This window comes from Pan paniscus, chromosome 13 (genome assembly GCF_029289425.2).
Source record: "Pan paniscus chromosome 13, NHGRI_mPanPan1-v2.0_pri, whole genome shotgun sequence".
NCBI classification, from domain to species: domain Eukaryota; kingdom Metazoa; phylum Chordata; class Mammalia; order Primates; family Hominidae; genus Pan; species Pan paniscus.
The window spans coordinates 130,947,076-130,967,293 of record NC_073262.2 but is presented as its reverse complement, the minus strand read 5'-3'; the positions used below and the strand labels follow the sequence as shown (position 1 = coordinate 130,967,293).

At 37.0% G+C, this 20,218-nt stretch overlaps 1 pseudogene; it reads left to right on the top strand.

Moving 5' to 3' along the window:
- Window positions 1-1,935: 1,935 nt before the first annotated feature.
- On the top strand, window positions 1,936-4,224 carry LOC100976484 (vacuolar-sorting protein SNF8-like; annotated as a pseudogene).
- The last annotated feature ends 15,994 nt before the right edge of the window (window positions 4,225-20,218 follow it).

Sequence of the window (20,218 nt, the reverse complement as noted above, 5' to 3'; positions counted from 1 at the left end):
AGGAGTCGGCAGACTTGAAGATAAAAATCAATAGGAATTATATCATCTGAAAAAAAATTGAGAATATTATAAACAGCCTCAGAGACTTGTAGGATATTATCAAAAGGTTATTCATGTTGTCATTAGAATTCTGAAAGGAGAAAAGATAGAGATTGGTATGGTAAAAAAGGTTTGATTTAATAATGGCTTAAAACATCACTAATTGGATGGAAGACAATCCTATAGATAAAAGAAGCTCAGTCAGCCTCAAATAGATTAAACTCAAAGAGAACCACACCCAGATACATCATAACTGAAGTACTGAAAATCAAAATATTAAGGAAAATCTTAAAAGCAGACAGAAAAAAAAAATGGCATTATGTAGAGAGCAATGAAGATTCAAAGGACTACACATCTCTTGCAAATAATCATGAATGCCAGAGACAGTGAATCAATATTTTGAAAGTGCTAGGGAAAACAACAACAACTCTGTCCTTCCAGAATTCTATATCCAGTGAAAACGTACTTCAGGAATAAAAACAAAATAAAGATACTCAAAAATGGTAAAAAAAAAAAAAAAAAAAAAAAAAAAAATAGACAATTTGTCACAAGTACACCTGTTCTAAAAGAAAGGCTAAAAAAAAAAAAAAAGTTTGTATGCAGAGAACCATTGACAAAATAAGAAAACTTGGAACTTCAGAATGAAGGAAGAACCACCAAAATGATAAAAATATAAATAATTGTAATAGGTCATATGTCACTGTTTAATATGGTTTTCAGTGTTCACAGATATGACACATATGACAAGTATAACATAAAGGAAGGAACGAAGGGACCTATAGTGTGATAGCTATTTCTATCACACTACTTCAAGTAAGACAGCTACGTCTTACTTGAGGTAATAAAATATGATCTCTAAGTAGACTGTGAAAAGTTAGACATGTACATTGTAATCCCTGATAAAGCACTAAAAATTACACAGAAATAATCAAGATTTTAACAGGTTGATTCTAAAATTCACATGAAAAGGCAAAGGAATTAGAATCGCCAAAACAATTTTGAAAAAGAACAAATTTGCTCTACTTACACTACCTAATTTTAGGACTCACTATAAAGCTATAATGATCAAGAAAGTCTGGGAGTGACAAAAGGATAGACATATTGATCAATGGAACATATAGCAAGTCCAATAATTCATCCACACAAACATAGTCAATTCATTTTTGATAAACGTATAAAGCTGAATCAAGATTTTAGATTTTATCACACTTACAAACTTTTGATCTGTGAATGTCATTGTTAAGAGAATGAAAAACAAGCTAGGAAAAATATTTTCAAATTACATATTGAGCAAAGGATATAAATCCAGAACATGGAAAGAACTCTTAAAACAACAAGGGAAAAAAACTCAAAAGTTTGTAAAATATTTTAACAGACACTTCACCACAGAGTACCTATGGATGATAGCTAAATACATAAAAATATGTTAAATTTTATTAGTCCTTAGGAAAATACAAAGTAAAATTATAAAAGGATACCAATACACACCTAATAGAATGGTGAACATTTTTTTAAATGCCAATACCAAGTGCAGACAAGAATCTGGAGCAACTGGAAATCTCATACATTTTTAATAGGAATGCAAAATGGCACTATGGAAAATACTTCAACAAACTTATTTTATAAATAGACACATATGTGTTTCAGTAATCTTATTCTTAGGTACTTACACTAAATAAATGAAAATATATTTACACAAAAACCTGAACTCAAGTGTTTATAGCAGCATTATTTATAATCACCTCAAACTAGGAACAACCTAAAACTTTTTGTCGCTTAAGTAGGTAAATGGATAAACAAAGTTTGGTACATTTATACAATGCACCTTTGCTCATCAATAAAAATAAACAAGCTGCTGATACACATGACAACATAGATGTGAAAGAAGACAGACTTAAAAGGTTACATACTGTATGATTCCATATATATGACATCCTGGAAAAGTGAAAACTCTTATGATAAAGAACAGATCAATGGTTTCCAGGGGTAAGAAGTGCATATAACATTTGACAAAAAAGAAATAGTACAAGGCAATTTTTTTATTTGAAAGAACTATTCCGGGGAGCCAGCAGCAGAGGAGCCCGGGACATGGGCCCAGGGCGGGGATGCACCATCGGCGGGTGGGAACTGGTGTCATCGCCGCAGAGAAATTTGCCAAGGCCAGCTGGGCCCGGCAGCTCACGCCTGTAATCCTAGCACTTTGGGAGGCCGAGGCGGGTGGATCACCTGAGGTCAGGAGTTCGAGACCAACATTGTCCAACATGGTGAAACCCCATCTCTACTAAAAATACAAAAAATTAGCCAGGCGTGGTGGCACGTGCCTGTAGTCCCAGCTACTCAGGAGGCTGAGGCAGGAGAATTGCTCGAACCTGGGAGGCAGAGGTTGCAGTGAGCCAAGATAGTGTCACTGCACTCCAGCCTGGGCAACAGAGCAAGACTCCATCTCAAAAAAAAAGAAAAAAAAGAAAAGAAATTTTCCAAGGCTTAGTATAAGGAGAAAAGGACGGTCTTGGCTGAGGACCAGCTAGCCCAGATGTCAAAGCAGTTGGGCATGTTCAAGACCAACCTGGAGGAATTTGCCAGCAAGCACAAGCAGGAGATCCGAAAGGATCCTGAGTTCCATGTGCAGTTCCAGGACATGTGTGCAACCTTTGGGGTGGAGTCTTTGGCCTCTGGAAAAGGATTTTGATCTGAGATGCTGGGTGTGGGGGATTTTTATTACGAACTCGGTGTCCACATTACCAAAGTGTGCCTAGTGCTGAGCATTGGAGTGGAGGTCCGATAACTCTGGAGGAACTACATCAACAGGTGTTAAAAGGAAGGGGCAAGTTCACCCAGGATGTCAGTCAAGACAACCTGATCAGGGCCATCAAGAAACTAAAGGCACTTGGCACTGGCTTCAGCATCATCCCCATGAGTGGCACTTACCTCAGTCAGTCTGTTCCAGCTGAATTCAATATGGATCACACCATGGGGCTGCAGCTGGCAGAGAAAAATGGCTATTGACTGTCAGAGAGATCAAAGCCAGTCTTAAATGGGAGAACCAATGAGCAGGGCAAGTGCCAGAACACCTGCTGAGAGAAGGGCTGGCGTGGCTGGACTTATAGGCCCCAGGGGAGATCCACTACTGGCTGCCAGCTCTCTTCACCGACCTCTACTCCCAGGAGATTACAGCTGAGGAAGCCAGAGAAGTCTTCCCCTGAGTGTGGAAGACTTCTATTGGCCAATAAACCTGGGCAGTTTTGTTTATTAAAAAAAAAAAAAAAAATAGAAAAAAAAGCTCCCTTCAAAAAAGAACTATTCTGTATTTTGATTATAAGGGAGGTTACATGACTATGCTTTGTTAAAACTCTACATCAAAAATGTGAATTTTACAATATACATTTTAAAAATTCAAAATGAAACAATAGTAATTGATGATAGCCATTTTACCCACTAACCTTATATCAATGCCATTTCTTACACTTGATTACATGCCTCTGCGGCTCTAACTCCCAGTGGATGTGAGATACTGAATTATAAGGAGTTTAGGGCACAATCGCATCTCCATCTGAATATATGGGAGTGGAGCCATCAAAAGCAAAGCCTGTGAGGTTCTCCTGGAAAAATCACATGCCCAAGATCAAAGGAGGGATGAAACCTAAGACCTTAAGCATCAAAGCGTGGTTATTTCTAAGGTCAGGGCATCACTTTGCTAATCAATATGAGCAATATTATTTCCTAAATAAGGTTTATGCCCTTTCACTTTGCTATAATATAATGGTGGCTTCTAGTTAAAAGTAGGAGACGGGCAGAACTCCGTAGCAGTTGTACATAGCTTACTCTGTAGCTAATATTCAGCCAGAATACAATAACATCAAGCTTGTTAACATATTTTAAAACTTTTGTAATCATTGGCAAATAACATCTGCCCCTAACCCCGCAAGCACAGCACGATAGTGCTAGCTACCCGAGCCGTGTCTCCACATCTCCAGAAACTCCCCACAATCCAGCAACCAAAGAGTTAATGTTTGGCTCGGTGAGGAAACCTCAAGGACTGCTCTAGCAGCAAAGCTTGATCTGCTCCCATTCTTCAGTACACAAGCCAACCCAATTGTTAGACACTTAGATTATGATTTCTGGCTTAGCCTCAGTTGAATGTGTCTTAAACTTCTCAAAGCGCGGCTGGCCCTTCTGTATTCAGCAATCCTTCTCCCCTGGTGAGCATGGTGCAGAATAGTGTTAATAGAGGAAGCAGGTTGAAGTCACAATCTGCTCTACCCCTGAAAAAAACACCATCCCCTGTGTAATAGTTGGATTATGGTGGTTACTGAAAAGGGATGACAGCACCCAAGGAATTTCCTGTCAATTCTGTGTCAAACTCAATATTACGTTGAGGATGACTGCGTTATTTTTGTCTTCAATCCACACATTCTTCAAGTATTTAACAAATGCTTTTGAGTGAATTAATTTTAAAATACTAAATAGAAATATTTCTATTCTAGAAATAAAAATATTAACATTGAAGCATTTGAAAACAGCAGAAACATACTGATTATTCAAAATATCTCATATATAATAGAAATCAGTATATTTATTGTGCTAGTAATAAAAATTGAAGGACATAATATTTTTAGTCTTTATCCTAAGTCTGCTTTTGTAGTGATAAAAGCTGTTATATAGCAGATTTTTACAGCTTATTTTTTTCTCAGTGCGTGTAGAATTTTGCATTATAAACTACTTCAATTTGAGTAAATTTCGTATGACCAGATGTGACATTTTATTGTACACAGAAAAGTATATTAGATTATTAATTAAGATTTTAAATGACTATTCAATTTATGTTACAAATTCTGAAACTTAATTTGCCTTAAGCTTGAAGTATACTATACAAATAGTATTCTACTTATCAATCTAGTAAATTTCTAATTACTTTTAAAAAGTCCTTGTTTAATATTTATCAACTCAAGTTAAACCAACTAAACTCCCATAATTAATCAGTTTTATTTATAACTTAATTAAATTTCCTCAAGCCCAACTATGTAAGCAAAAATTCCCAATATTAAAAAAATTAAATCTCACAAATTAAATGAACTGTAAAATTCAAAGTTTCTTATCATTCCACTATAATTAACACATTTAGTACAATTCTTACCTCCTTTTCAACTAAATATCACAAATTTAAAATCAGCCACAGTATTTACACTGGAAGTATAAAACTAATCTGTAAACATTAGGCCACATTATTTAAGTATTTTAAATGTCAAATATATTCAAATTGTTTCTGACTTAGTACAGAATTATTAATGCTATGACATTTTTATTTTATTAACAACACTTCTAGTATTTCTTATGGTTTGATATTCTCTCTCTCACTAAGCAAGCATTATCATTTCAAATGAACTGAGGTCAACATCCTAACAATTTGGTGTTATCATCTAATTGGCTTATTGTATTTAATGGTTATATATTTTAAGCAAAGACATGAGGTTAAATACAGAGTATTTATCCATCTATTGTTATGGCCATACCAATTTTTGTTATAATAGTGCTATAAAAACATCAAACTCAGTGTAGTTCTTTCAGAGGGAATATGTTCTGCAATGCAACTTCTTTTTCAATTTTTATGATAATCTAATTATTTTAGTTGATTTTTGTAAATAGAAATCCAGAATATCTCACTTGCAGTATTAAAAACTTTTTAACATTCTCTGAACACACGACAAAATGTGGTACTACACAGGACAGACATATAGATAAAAGAATATAATTGATAGTCCAGAAATAAACTGATACATCTATGGTTGAGTGATTTTTTACAAGGATATCAAGTCTTTCAAATAGAGAAAGAGTAGTCTTTTCAACAAACAGTGTAAGGACAACGGAATATTCATATGCAAAAAAACAAAGTTGAACCTCTCTCGCATCAGATGAAAAAAATACCTCAAAATAGATCAACAACCAAAATCAAAACAGAGGCACAAATCTTTGTGATCTTAGATTAGAAAGTGATTTATTAAAATGACACTAAAAGCACAATCAACCAAGGGAAAAACAAACAGATAAAATGCACTTCGTCAAAATTAAAAGTTTTATGCTTCAGAGGATACTATAAAGAAAATAAAACCAACAAAACGAATGACATTTGTAACATTTGCAAATCATATATCTCATAAAGTACTTGAATCTAAAATATATAAACAATACTTGCAATTCCATAATAAAAAGACAAATGACCCAATTAAAAAGTAGGCAAAGGAGTCTTATAGATATTTTTCAAAAGAAGATATAGAAATGGCCTATGAGCACATGAAAAGATGCTCAATATCATTAGTCACTAGGGAGATACAAATCAAAACTGCAATGAGATATCACCTTATGTCCACAGGACTGGCTTTAATCAAAGTGACATGCAATAAGTGTTAGTGAAGATGTGGAGACATTGAAACCTTCATACATTACTGGTAAGAGTGTAAAATTGTGCAGTCACTTTGAAAAAGAGTTTGACAGGTCCTCAGAAAGCTAAGTATAGACTTCCCACATGATCCAGCAATTCCATTTCTATGTATATACCCAAGAGATTTAAAACTTGTACACATATGTTCATAGCACCATTGCTCTCACAAGCTAAAAAAAGGAAACAACCCATCCATCAACAGATGAATAGATAAACAAAATGTGGTATATTCCTACAACATCATATTGCTTGGCCATAAAAAAGAAATGAAGTATGGGCTGGGAGCGGTGGCTCATGCCGATAATCCCAGCACTCTGGGAGGCTCAGGTGGGTGGATTCCTTGAGGTCAGGAGTTTGAGATCAGCCTGGCCAACATGTTGAAATCCCGTCACTACTAAAAATACAAAAATTAGCTGGGCGTGGTGGTGCACACTGTAATCCCAGCTACTTGGGAGGCTGAGGCAGGAGAATTGCTTCAACCCAGGAGGTGGAGGCTGCAGTGAGCCAGTGAGCCAAGATCATCATTGCACTCCAGCCTGGGTGATAAGAGCAAAACTCCATCTGAAAGAAAGAAAGTAAAAGAAAGAAAGGAAGACAGAAAGAAGGAAGGAAGGAAAGAAAGAAAAGAAGAGAGAGAGAGGGAGGGAGGGAGGGAGGGAGGGAGGGAGGGAGGGAGGGAGGAAAGAAAGAAAGAAAGAAAGAAAGAAAGAAAGAAAGAAAGAAAGAAAGAAAGAAAGAAAGAAAGAAAGAGAGGGGAAGGAAGGAGAGAGAGGAAGGGAGGGAGGGAGGGAGGAAGGAAGGAGAGAGGGGAAGGAAGGAAGGAAGGGCGGGAAGGAAGGAGGGAGGGAGAGAGGAAGGAAGGAAGGAAGGAAAAGGGGAAGGGGAAGGGAAGATACATGTTACTGCATGGATGCACCTTGAAACTTTATACTCAGTGAAAGGAACCATACATGAAAGGCCAAACATTGCATGATTCCATTTATATTAAATGTCCAGAATAGGGAAATCCATGGAGACAGAAAGCATATTAGTGGTTTCCAGGGACTGGGGGAGAAGGGAATGGTCTGTGACTATTAATGGACATGGAAATTATTGTGGGGACGATGAAAATGTTCTGGAATTAGGTAATTGTAATGGTTGCACAACTTTGTAAGTATACTAAAAAACACTGAATTGGACACTTTAAAAGGGTGAATTTTATGGTATGTGAACTCTATCTCAATAAAAAAAAAAAAAAGGAAAGGAAGAAGCCCACAGAGTGGAGAAGTTTCAATACAAAAGAGTCAGAGGAACCAACACTACTTGAAGAGGTTAAGGTGATCCAACATTAGAGCTATCAATAGAAGGCAACTCTTGGTGACAGCTCTCTGGAAGTAATTAAGCTTCAGCATAACGGAAATGGAGGAGAGTAAGCATCTCACTGGAGCTGATTTTCTAGGGAGATTTAGTCCCAAAGCAATCAAGGCTTGGCAAACTATAACTAGGATTTAACGGTTGGCCATCAAGGAACAAACTACTGTGTTTTTTTGATTTTCTTGTTTGTTTGTATTTTTGAGATAGAGTCTGGCTCTGTTATCCAGGCTGGAGTATAGTGGTGCGATCTCAGCTCCCTGCAGTCTCATCCTCCTGAGCTCAAGCAATTCTCCCACCTCAGTCTCCCGAGTAGCTGGGACTACAGGCATGAACCACCGTGCCCGATAATTTTTGTATTTTTGTATTTCTTATGGTTTTGGTAAAGACTAGGTTTTGCCATGTTTTCCAGGATGGTTTTGAACTTGTGGGTGCAAGTGATCCACCCAACTCCGCTTCCCAAAGTGCTGGGACTCTGGGAGTGAGCCACTGCACCCAGCCAAACTGCTGTGATTTTTAAAATATTTGGGAAGGACAACCTATAATTAAACTCAAGCCTACTGTCATCCAGCCAGATGAAACTATTACTCTTCATTATTTAGGCAGTAAATGTTAAAATAATTGCATTTTCCCCTGTGTGTTAGTGATGTACTAACTACAATTACAGACATATTTCTTGATTTTTATGGCCTAAGTTATAGTAATTAGATTTATCAAGTTGTCAAATATATGTATGTATGTCTATTTTCACTCCAGTGTATTCATATAATAAAGTATTTCCACTAGCCAAGATCTTTAATAATTCGTATTTATCTTCATGTAAGCATGATTCATAGGATTTAATCAACTAGAACATCTCAGCCTCATCCTAAGTCTGTAATCTTAAATGTGAATACCTAAAGGGAACAAGAACTAGTAAGTCAAAAATAAAAATAAAAAAATTTGAAGTAGAGAGGTTTAATGATAGGAAGAGATGCAGACTATAGTAAAGTGCAGAGTTCGTGCCCCTCTAACCAGAACCCCTTTCCTCAGGCACAGCTAAGTAAAACATTTTTGCCCAATATCCACATATTCCAATTCTTTGGAAGGAAATCCAGAATTGTAAAGTTCTATATGGGAAATCTACTTTTTTATGTGTACATATATAAAATATAGCTTTTGACAACTAAGCTAAGAACAATAAATATCATATTTTTTATTTTTAAAATATTTATTTTATTTAAGACCTCTCTCCTTTGTCAGAAAAATAGGACCATTTTGTCTCTAATAGTCTCAAGTCCAGTTTTCCACATGAGACTTCAGAGACTTCTGGTGACATTGTTACATTATTCAAATCTGTGCCATCTAATTGCCTAGATGATTGCTCAATTGTTTACCAGATCATTAACAGACTTTATATATCCTGTGTGATTAAATTTAACCAAGCAAGGTGTCAATTAATTTTTATATTTTAAAGTTAATTCTTTTAACAGAAATAAATAGAGTCGACTGAGTACAGTGGCAAATGCCTGTAATCCCAGCACTTTGGGAGACTGAGGTGGGCAAATATGCTTGAGCTCAGGAGTTCAAGAACAGCCTGGGCAACATAGCAAAATCCTGTCTCTACAAAAATACAAAAATTAGCTGGGTGCGGCTGAGGTGTGAGGATCACTTGAGCCCTAGAGGCAGAGGTTGCAAGGAACCAAGATCGCACCACTGCACTCCAGCCTGGGTGACAGAGCCAGACCCTGTCTCTAAAGAAATAAATAACAAATAATAAGAGTCTAGTGTTGTTTATAGAGACTGACTTATTGCTCCCACCCTGAATTTCCAACTGGTTAGTAATGATTTCCACCTGGAAGTCAACAAAGCATCTCAAAATCAAAATGTAAGAACAATAGATTTATCAATCATTGTATTCACCATTTCTGTTTGACTCAATGCCATCAACATAACTCCCTGTTCTCTGTCTTACTATGCAATCGGTTGAGTCTCATTGTCACTCTGAAATATCTTTCACATCCATCCTGTTTTCTCCATTGCCAGTACCATGGCAGTCAGAGCCTTTTTAACCTCCCATGTGAACAACTACAATAAATTTCACAATCTTTTTCCAGTCCCCAGCCAAATACCTATTTGGGGAATAAGAGTCATCATCAATTACCACAGTGATTGCTTTACTGTCCCACTACAAAAACTTAAGACCTCTCCATTGCTCATAAAACAAAGTACAAACTCTATGGTGAGGAAAGAAATTCACATTTTGTGAGTATGGATCATAAAATTACTTCTGGAGTCCACTGGACCTGAGTTCAAATTCTGGTTCCACACTCACTAGAATGCCTCTATTGAGTTACATTTCATAACCTCAAGACTCATTAACTATGCAATCAGGCTCTTAGCACTTATCTGAGAATAGGTTATTGTAAGAAAACATGAGAAAACTTTTGTGAAATAGCTAACATGCCTCCAGTAATTTGAATTGTACTGCCAGTAAGAAACTAGACCTGAAATTTTATCTTGTTCCCTGGCTCAGGAAAATGTTTTGATCTCCTGATTAAACTGCATATAGGTCTGAATCATGAGTAAATATCTGCTGAAGACAAACCAACAAGATTGTGCATAAGGTGGAATTCCTCAGTACAACGATGCTTATAGCCTTCCCTACCTTATCTGAGTGACCCTCAAAACCACAAAGCAATGACCTCATGCCAGACAATCTGCCCTTCATTGCTCCGAAAGAACATTCCTTTGTGTAACAATTGGAGAAATAGAAGTAATTTCATGAGAGCAATAATAAGAACAACCAAACAACAAGTATATCAGTAAAAGATGGGACCTTGGAAAGCTAGCAAAGGACTGTTGAATATAGCCTCTCCAGTTTCTCAGTCTTTTATCTCTACTACACATTAAATTTACTACTTCACAACTTTTTTCTTAGTTTGCCCAACATATGGATTGAAATCTAAAATAGTCATTTATTTTCTGCTGTTTCTATGTTAGACTGTTTCAGTAGGTGTTGGAATCTGCATTTGCATTTGCTGCACCAACAATTTAAGATTACTTTTCCACTCTTCTTTGCAGGAAAACAAATGCAGTATGGTAATAAAATATTCCTGATTGTTAATGTCCTTGATATTGATGCAAGTAGAAGTTATTTCTCTTCTCATCTGAGAAATATGCTGAAAGGCTCGCCTGACCTTAAAGGAATCTAGCCATGGGAGAAGACTGATTTGCATCTTCCTCCGCTTTCCCATGCAACATAGCCAAGCGTTTATAGGTACAGTTTCTGACCATGAACAGAGCAAAAATTGTCAGTTCCTGTCTCTTGCCTTCAACTGGGTTTCCTGGAAACAGACTGAGACAAGAACTGTGTGCCCGTGTATTACTGGTAGTTGATTCCAAATGACATGTCTAAGGAAGGAGGAAGGCAGGACTGGGCAGAAGGGGAAGCTCACCTGCACTGTTGCTGCAATGAAGGCTTTAGCCAATTCTATAGCTAGAGAACTCCAGAGCTGGGATAGCCTTTCCATGTTGTCTCAAACGAAGAAAATGTGGCTAGACTTTTGTATCTTTGCACCAGTCAGTCATTAACAGCAAGCCACCCTTGAAAGAGTGTATAGCCCTGGTCAAGTAGACCTTGTGGCTGAGGCTAAGTCCAGTGAGGGACAGAGATATGATCAGCAACTGATGTTCACAGTGGTCGGCAGTGGAGGAAATGGGTGTATTATCCCTAAAGAAGAGATCTGGTATTCACTACAGATCCCCAGAAAAATTAAACCTTATGCCATGGATTCATTAGCTCTTATCTACTGAGCTAACCAGCCACATGAGAGTTGATTAATATGGTAGGGGGAATAAAGTCAACCAGCTGATTTCAATGCTCAGAGCACCAATTCGTCTGGTTAAATTATATAACTCTGATGGGAGAAACACATGAAGAAAATGAAAGTGAAACTCTTAAGTTCTTTCTGAGCATAAAGTGTTAAGAGAGTAACATGAATTTTATTTTAGATACTCTCAATACAACTTTGTTAAATAAAACAATAAGTCAAAATGAATCCCAAATCCCTAAGCCACAGTTCAGTGCTCAGCATAAGTCTCCAGTGTGGCGGCACTGCTGCTAATTTAAAGCAGACAGATTCTAAGGTTTTTCTCAATACCATATCATTACTTCATTCACCCTTCTTAGTGTTAACTCCAACCCCTCTATTTATTGTATCTGCTCCCTTGTAACTTCTGATATCCCCCTAAAAGAGCTCTCCCACGACTTTTTTTTTTTTTTTTTTTGAGATGGAGTTTCGCTCTTGTTGCCCAGGCTGGAGTGCAATGGCGCGATCTCGGCTCACTGAAACCTCCGCCTCCCGGGTTCAAGCAATTCATTCTCCTGCCTCAGCCTCCCAAGTAGCTGGGATCACAGGTGCCTGCCACCATGCCTGGCTAATTTTTGTATTTTTAGTAGAGACAGGGTTTCACCATTTTGACCAGGCTGGTCGCGAACTCCTGACCTCAGGTGATCCACCCCCCTCGGCCTCCCAAAGTGCTGGGATTACAGGCGTGAGCCACCATGCGTGGCCCCAGGACCTCTTTAGCACCTCACTCGTGCAAGTGCCTGAACCCCTGCCACCTCACTTTGACCCCCTCCCTCCCTTATCCTCACTCTGTCGAAGATTGAACTTATACTTTCCAAGATGACTCTACTATTAAAGGAAAGGCATTAGACAGGGCAGAACGATCCTTCCCAGGTTGGCATGGCAAAAATTCACAATTGTGGCAACATAAAGAACTGGGCTACAGAGGAAGAACTAACCAAATGGTTAATTCTCATGATTCATTGTTCTCGAATTTTCAGGATTAGGTACAATTGATCTCTTGCAGCATTTTCTTTAGGAGGAACTTTCCAGAAGTAGTGTTACTGAAAGGTTCAATTAGAGACACAAAATCATGGAAAGTTCTTTTCTTGGAATCTAGTCTCCAGGTTTTTCTTCTATCTTCCTGAAGCTTCTGCATTTCTGTGAATGGCTCCTCTTCTTCTGTAGGCTGGAGGGTATCACCAGCAAAATAGTCAGAGTCAAATTTATTCAGGGTGAAGATTTTGCTACTTGCATAATATGAAGATAGAGTGTGGCAAGGGAATTGAGAGTTTGTTTTTTTCATGAATGAAGCATGCATATGTGGGGAGTTATTGCCAGTGAGAAAAGTTAAAGAGTCAGTGGATTGGAAGCTCAATGGGTCAAAGAATGGTTCAAATAGAATTCATGGGGTAAGCGAAAGATTGGATATGGTAAAGAGAGTAAGAGACTTAAAAATAGAGATTTTAGAATGATAATAAAAGGTCAAAGTGTGACTGTATAAAAATATGATTGAAGCTGGATCTAGGCTAATGTGTTGGATAATTCATTTATATGAATGTATAAGATTAGTAGTGTAAAGAACAGTGAGACCGGGCACTTGAATCTTCAATGAATGAGAAGAAAACACTGTGATATTGGTAGACCACTACTGTAAGTGAGAGTAGCATGTATTATGCCATTTATTTCAAAAGAATTATCTTTTGAAATTTTTTTACATATTTATTTATTTGTTTTGTGTAGGAAGGAGAAAAGGTATTAGAAATAGCAGTGTGGAACGAATAGCATTTCTACAGCACCTCCAGAATCTCTGGAAACTGTGTCATGAGGAGAAAACAAACATTTCTTAAAAGAACTGTCCACCAAACAGTGTCCTTAAGGAATTGCCACATTTTAATTACAGGAATATGGTAAAGGGAATGTTCAAAGAAATGCTTAAAGATATTATACATGTTACAAATGACTGTAAGTTGAAGAGGACTTTGAGAAGTTAGAGATATGTGAAAATTTGGGTCCAACTATGGTATTTCAGTCAGAAACTCAGCTGGTTTGAGTTTTCACTAGCTGGAGTTGTCTAAAACTACATTCTTGAAGGGTCTAAGTCCTCAGTACTCTTGATTGTTTCCATTTGTTGTAATTTCCCATTAAGTTAGTATCAAGAAGGGTCCCAGATAATCCCCTGGATTTTATACATAGTGCTTCTTACCACCACTGTATAGCAGCAACCTAATTTCCTCCTGGTTATTGGAATCAAACACTTCAACCGTTAGAGCAACCCCTTTTATTGTCTGCTGACAACTCCATGGCTTAAGAAGCCCAGCTGGCCAGCTAATAGTCTCATCTTCAAATTCAATGGAAGTAGAGACTTATTCCTGTCAAAATGAGATGGTGGGGACCAAATTTATTCTTCCACCTGATCAAAAAGAACAAAATATGTTAAGCAAAATGTTCAAGATATGCAATATCAGGTACTGAACGAGATCCCCAAGGGATGAAAAATGAAATGAAATGAGCTCTATGGTCACCCCCAGACTACTGCCTGGAGCATAATTCCATAATACAGTGCTGGAGTGGGAGGAGACCTGGGTAGGAACTGTTGATCTCACTGTGAAGAGGAACCATAAAAATGGTTTGAGAAGGTCAAGATTGCTAGAGTTTGTAGGGTAGAGAGTAGGAACAACAAAGATGCTTATGCAGATAGCTCCTGAGATTTGCAGAGTAGCCCCCCTTGAGTTTTCAGCTGAGTAATGATTAGCGCATGTAAAAAAGAAAAAAAAAACTACCAAAAATATATAAAAGGATTCAAGTGAATTATAAATACTCAGTGTTTATATATATATATACTGAGTATATATATATATATATATACTCAGTATATATATATATATATACTGAGTATATATATATATATATACTCAGTATATATATATATACTCAGTATATATATATATATATACTGAGTATATATATATATATACTCAGTATATATATATATATACTCAGTGTATATATATATATATACTGAGTATATATATATATATATATACTCAGTATATATATATATAAATACTCAGAAACGGATTGTGTTCCTACCTTCTGAATGAAAGAATGCAAAATGAAAACCCTCATAATTCAAAGGGCATAGAGTAGAATAACAAGAAGGCTTTTACCTGAGTAATGGGGGGAAAATATTTCTAGAGTAAATTCTGCTCTGCTTCTGCCTTATTGAGTTTAAATGCAAGACCAGAAAAGACTGAATTGTTTTCAAGTAATTTAATTACATCCCACTGCTAAGCTTAAAAAGTACAGTTAGGTATATAAAAATATTCAGTATCCAATTTGGTAATTGCATGTCTGGTATCTAATCAAAAATGATCAAGCTGGAAAATAAGCAGAAAAATATGAGCCACAATGTAAATAAAAATAAGTCAGCAAAAACTGACTCAGGAATAACACATATGATATAATTTGCAGATAAGCACATAAAGCAAGCATTATGTTTCATAAGCTCCAAAATATAGAAGAAATTTAGCATGCTAAAAGAAGACATGAAAAATATATTTTTAAAAGCCCACTCAACTCAAACTTCTAGAGATAAAAACAATAATATCTTACATGAAAAATACACTGGATAGGATTAACTGCAGCTAAGATATTGCAGAAGAAAAGATTAGTGAACTTGGAAAAACACATGAGAAGCTATATGAAATGAGAGAGATAAAAAACCAACAAAAAATAGCATAGAATAGAGAGTAGTGTGACAACATGAAGTGGTCTATTAAACCTGCATTTTTAATCTCCAAAGAAAGAGACGGGTAAAAAACCAAAAAAATAATGGTTGAACAGTTTTCAAATTTGATGGAAATGATAAAGCTTTAGGCTCAAGAAGTTCAATGAAGCACAAGAAACCTGGAGAAAACTATACCATTCAACTTAAAGCAAGCAACAAAGAGAATATATGACAAGCAGCTAGAGGAATAAAGAAACACTGTGTGCAAAAAACAAGCAAGAATAACAACAGACTTCTTGACTGGAATAATGAGGGCTAGAAGCCAGTGGAGCATCATCTTGAAGGCACTGAAAAAGAGAACTGCCATCTAAAATGCAAAAATATCTTTTAAAAACCAAGGCAAACACTTTTTGAGACAAATAAAAACTAAAAGAATTCATTACTAGCATACCTGCAGTATAAGAAATGTTAAAGGAAGTCTTTAGCAATAAGAAAAATGTTACTAGACAGAAATATTGATCTACATAAAGGAAGCAAGCATATTAGAAATTATTATCTAATCTCTTTAAAAGGTAATTGAATTTTGAAAGGAAATGAAATGTTTTGTGAAGTTTATAACATACTTATAATTAAAATGTATAATAACAAGAGTCCAAATGTCAGAAAAGAAGAAGCAGATTCTTATAAAGTTTTTATATTGTATATAAAGTAGTATCACATAGCTTGAAGGTAGATTGTGTGTGGTAAGTTAGAGATGTATATTATAAACCCAAATAAAGCACTAAAGTAACTTAACTATGAGATATATTTAGTAAGCTAATGAGAGGATAAAATTGGATTATAAATACCATTCAATTAATCCAAAAGAAGGCGCAGAAAGGATGTGAAAGGAAACAACATACAGGTGAAACAAATATAAAACGATTCAATGGAATCCTTGCTTTGTTACTTTATAGCATTTTTCCTTAGAGATTAAGACTTCATACTAGTAGAACTCAAAATATACCTGGCATAGGAAGCAAAAATTCCTCCAGTTAAGTTTTCAAGTGTGATAGTAAGAGCGGCCATTTCTACTTCAACTCCTTGGTAATTTGGAACTCATGTATTCTGACTACGTGAGAAAGAGCATCATATAATGGTCTCTAATTCAGGACATATACTGCATCCTTTGAGGCAGAACCCCATATTTTAAGGATGCTGTATCCCTATAACTAAGTTTTCAATAAGACTTCCATCTGTCAATTAGGTCACGTGCTCTGAAGTTCTTGGACACTGGTGGGATTTCTGGAAACTGCCTCTAGGGAACTGATTCTGCTAAATTCTCTGGAAGACAGGAGAATTCACTTGGGAGCCACCGGTGTGGTTATTACTGAAACTCTCTTGGGATGGACACCACTTGGTGTCCCACATGCTAGTTGAGCACCATGGAGCAAGAAAAGTGAAAAGCACAATAGAACCAGGAAGAAAAGCCTCTTCCTCCTGCAGTGTCTCTCCAGTGCCTTTTACTGACAAAGCTTAGCATCATTGCCAGCTGACAAGGGAGAAATACTTGCAAGGTCCAACTCCAGTGTCACAAGACAGGATAATAAAGGGTATATTGAGAGGCGAGAGGAAATAAAGTGATAAGTGGTACCTGGGCTCACTCCTATTTCTACTTCCTGATTCTCAGATAATGTAATCTATGTACTGGGAACACACCATCATAAAATAATTGTTAATTTAGGGTGTATATATAGTGTATCCTGGAATGTGGTTCCCCATATTCACAGAGAATAATCTCTATGTGGAACATCAGCTATGCCTTAAAAAGGCCATGACATCGATCTATCAGGATGGCAGTTCTGGTGACTGCAGATTGTGAGCCCCATCATCATGTTCCCAGTCATATCTCCTTTGCTGTAAAATGTAATCCTTGCTAAATCAAACAGTGAGTCCTCAGATAGTGGTAGTGGTTTAGGTCTTGAGTACATAAACAGCAAACCTGTAATTATTGATAGAAGATGTGTTGTTTCTGACCAAGATGAGTAAGTGCTCCTTCCAGGATGGAAGTTGCCACTTGATGACTTGTTTGTCTCCTTGAGAGATGGGATCCCAGAGTAGTCTTTGTTGGGGAATGTTGAATACCCAGCAGTGGAAGTAGCTGTGTCAGCCTTGGTGAGTGGGAACCCAAACTATCAGGCTCATGGCCACCTCTATCCTTGACACCCTGGCTGCTCTGTTTATGCACCCACTATGCCAGCATTAAGATAACCAATAATCCCAGTACTTTGGGAGGCCAAGGCGGGTGGATCACCTGAGGTCAGGAGTTCAAGACCAGCCTGACCAATGTGGTGAAGCCCCATCTGTATTAAAAATACAAAAAAATTAGCCAGGTGTCTTGGTGTGCGCCTGTAGTCCCAGCTACTTGGGAGGCTGAAACAGGAGGATTGCTTGAACCCAGGAGACCGAGGTTGCAGTGAGCCAAGATCATGCCACTGCACTCTAGCCTTTTCTTTCCAGAAAAGAAACTGGACTGTATCAACGGACCAGTTGATCCTGTCTGCTTGGTAATTTTGCTCATCTTCCATAGTTGATATTATTTGGTGTGTGAAAATGCACAACACAAAGATTTTCAACTTTGTGCCTCAGTCTGTTCTAATTTATTTTCCCCAAATTAATTTATTCCTAATCTCCCATTTTTGCCACTTCCTATGAGAGCATATGTATTCTTACCCTGGCTAGCTTATATTTCCATACAATGTGTATGACCAGGGACATTATCCAAAATTCTGACTATTGGGAGGGTTTCCCCACACTGTTAGCTTTTGAGGACACTCTGAATTAAGGCTGTACCTCACACCCTAAGGATATCCATTCATTAATCAAGCTTGGCCTTTTTTGGATCCTCAGTTATAGTTATATTTCTGAGCTGATGGAGTAGAAATTGTACAATAATAGCAAAGGGCATGGGAGTGCATTGCTCATTCTGCTTATTTGTACCCTCTGGCCTGCTCATACCTGATCCTGATGGTACCACTTTAGACTTATGATAGACTGCTGTGGGTCTTCCCAGCTTACAATCTGGTGGATTTGACAGGATCCAGATTATGATGAGTAGGTCTGGACACATGGTCACTTGATGTCAAATATTATTATTCTGTGAAATTACTGTACATTTTAAATACAATTGCACAAAAATATTTCAGGCAATGTCAGAAGTAAAAATCACTATTTCTAGAAGGGCTCAGATAGCCATATGGCAACATGCACAACAATAGCCAAATTCTATAAAGTCAGGTGAGCAATAAAAGGGTTGGAACTAAAGAAGTAGCAGAAAAGATCAAAAGAAGGGAATAATTAAGACATATCTAAAAGTATCAACAGTATCGGGAAGAAAACATGAAGTTCACATGATACCCCAATGCTTCTAGAAAAGTCACAAATGAGTAAACAAGGAATATTATAACTGATATGTGTGATTCAGATAAAGACTAGGGTGGTACATGAAAAATGGCTTAAGTCAAGGGTGTAACTGAGACTAGATCAACTTTACAATGTCCTTTCTCAAATTCTGAGTACCTGAAAATATTGGATCTATCCTGAGGTCACAAAGCCAAAGGAATATAAAGGTTACATAAATCTTTGTGTAAGCTTAGCATATAATTAGTATTTGCTTGAGACTTTTGCCAAGTGATACTGTTTCTCTGTATCTATTGTCCACATGTACTAAGTAAAGATAAAATTAGTAACTCATTTCATGCTGCTGCTTTGAAAATCAGGATTCTTATATAGGTACCCTTGGGCAAAGCACTTGGGTTTATTCAAATACTTCTTGGTGCTTAAGGCAAAATAAAAACACAGAAAACACCTAAAGTGTTTTTGTGACTATTCTGGTTATTCATTGTTACATAATAAACCATCTTAAAACTTAGTGGGTTAAAATGACCATTTATTATTATTGGTCATGTTTCCATAGGCTGACTGGAATCAGCAGGGTGCTTCTCATTTGGGTCTTTCTTTAATGCAGTAATTATTGATTACAGATACAGATATCTGGGACTGCAGTCCCCTGAAAGCTAGACTAGGCTGGATGTCCAGAAAGGCTCACTCATATGGCTCTCAACTTCTGCTAGATGTCTCTTGGGAGCTTAGCTGGAGCTGTTGACCAAAGTCCCTAGACACAGTCTACTGTCTCTATGTGATCTGAGCTTCTAACAGCATAGCTGATGGGTTCCCAGGGGGAGTTTACCAAAAGCAAGTGTTTCCAGTGTCAGGAAGCTGATGCTGCAGGCTTTTTAAAGGCTATATAGAACTTCAGTGTGTCATTTTACCCAATTCTATTGGCCAAAGGAATTATAGGGCCTGCCCAGGGGGCTGGAGAAGTAAACTTCACCTTTGACAGGGAATGTCAAGGTCACGTCCTTGAACAACAAGTGAAGAGTAGATATTGTGAAGTCACCTTTGGAATACAATCAGCTGTAATGATTTAATTCAATAAATTCTGTGACAAATAGTGCTTCCTCTAAAATGAGCTTATTTCATGCAGGGAGCAAGATTTATGACATTTTTAACCTGTTTGTGAGGAGAAAGACTTTTCTAGTATGACTTTTGACAATGTGTCACTGGTTTATCAAATTAATTGGCAGTTCATAGGAAACACTGCTGTCTAAGAAGTCAATAAACTATAATTTTCTTTAAAACCAGTTTATTGATTGCCATTTCAGTAAGAACTCCTTGTTTAGATCTTGTGCAATGTTCTCTGAAAGAAGCTAATGGCTGAAATGACTATAAGAGGCATTGAGAGTTTGTTACATGGGTTGATGATTTGTTACATGGATTGAGAAAATCACTGTA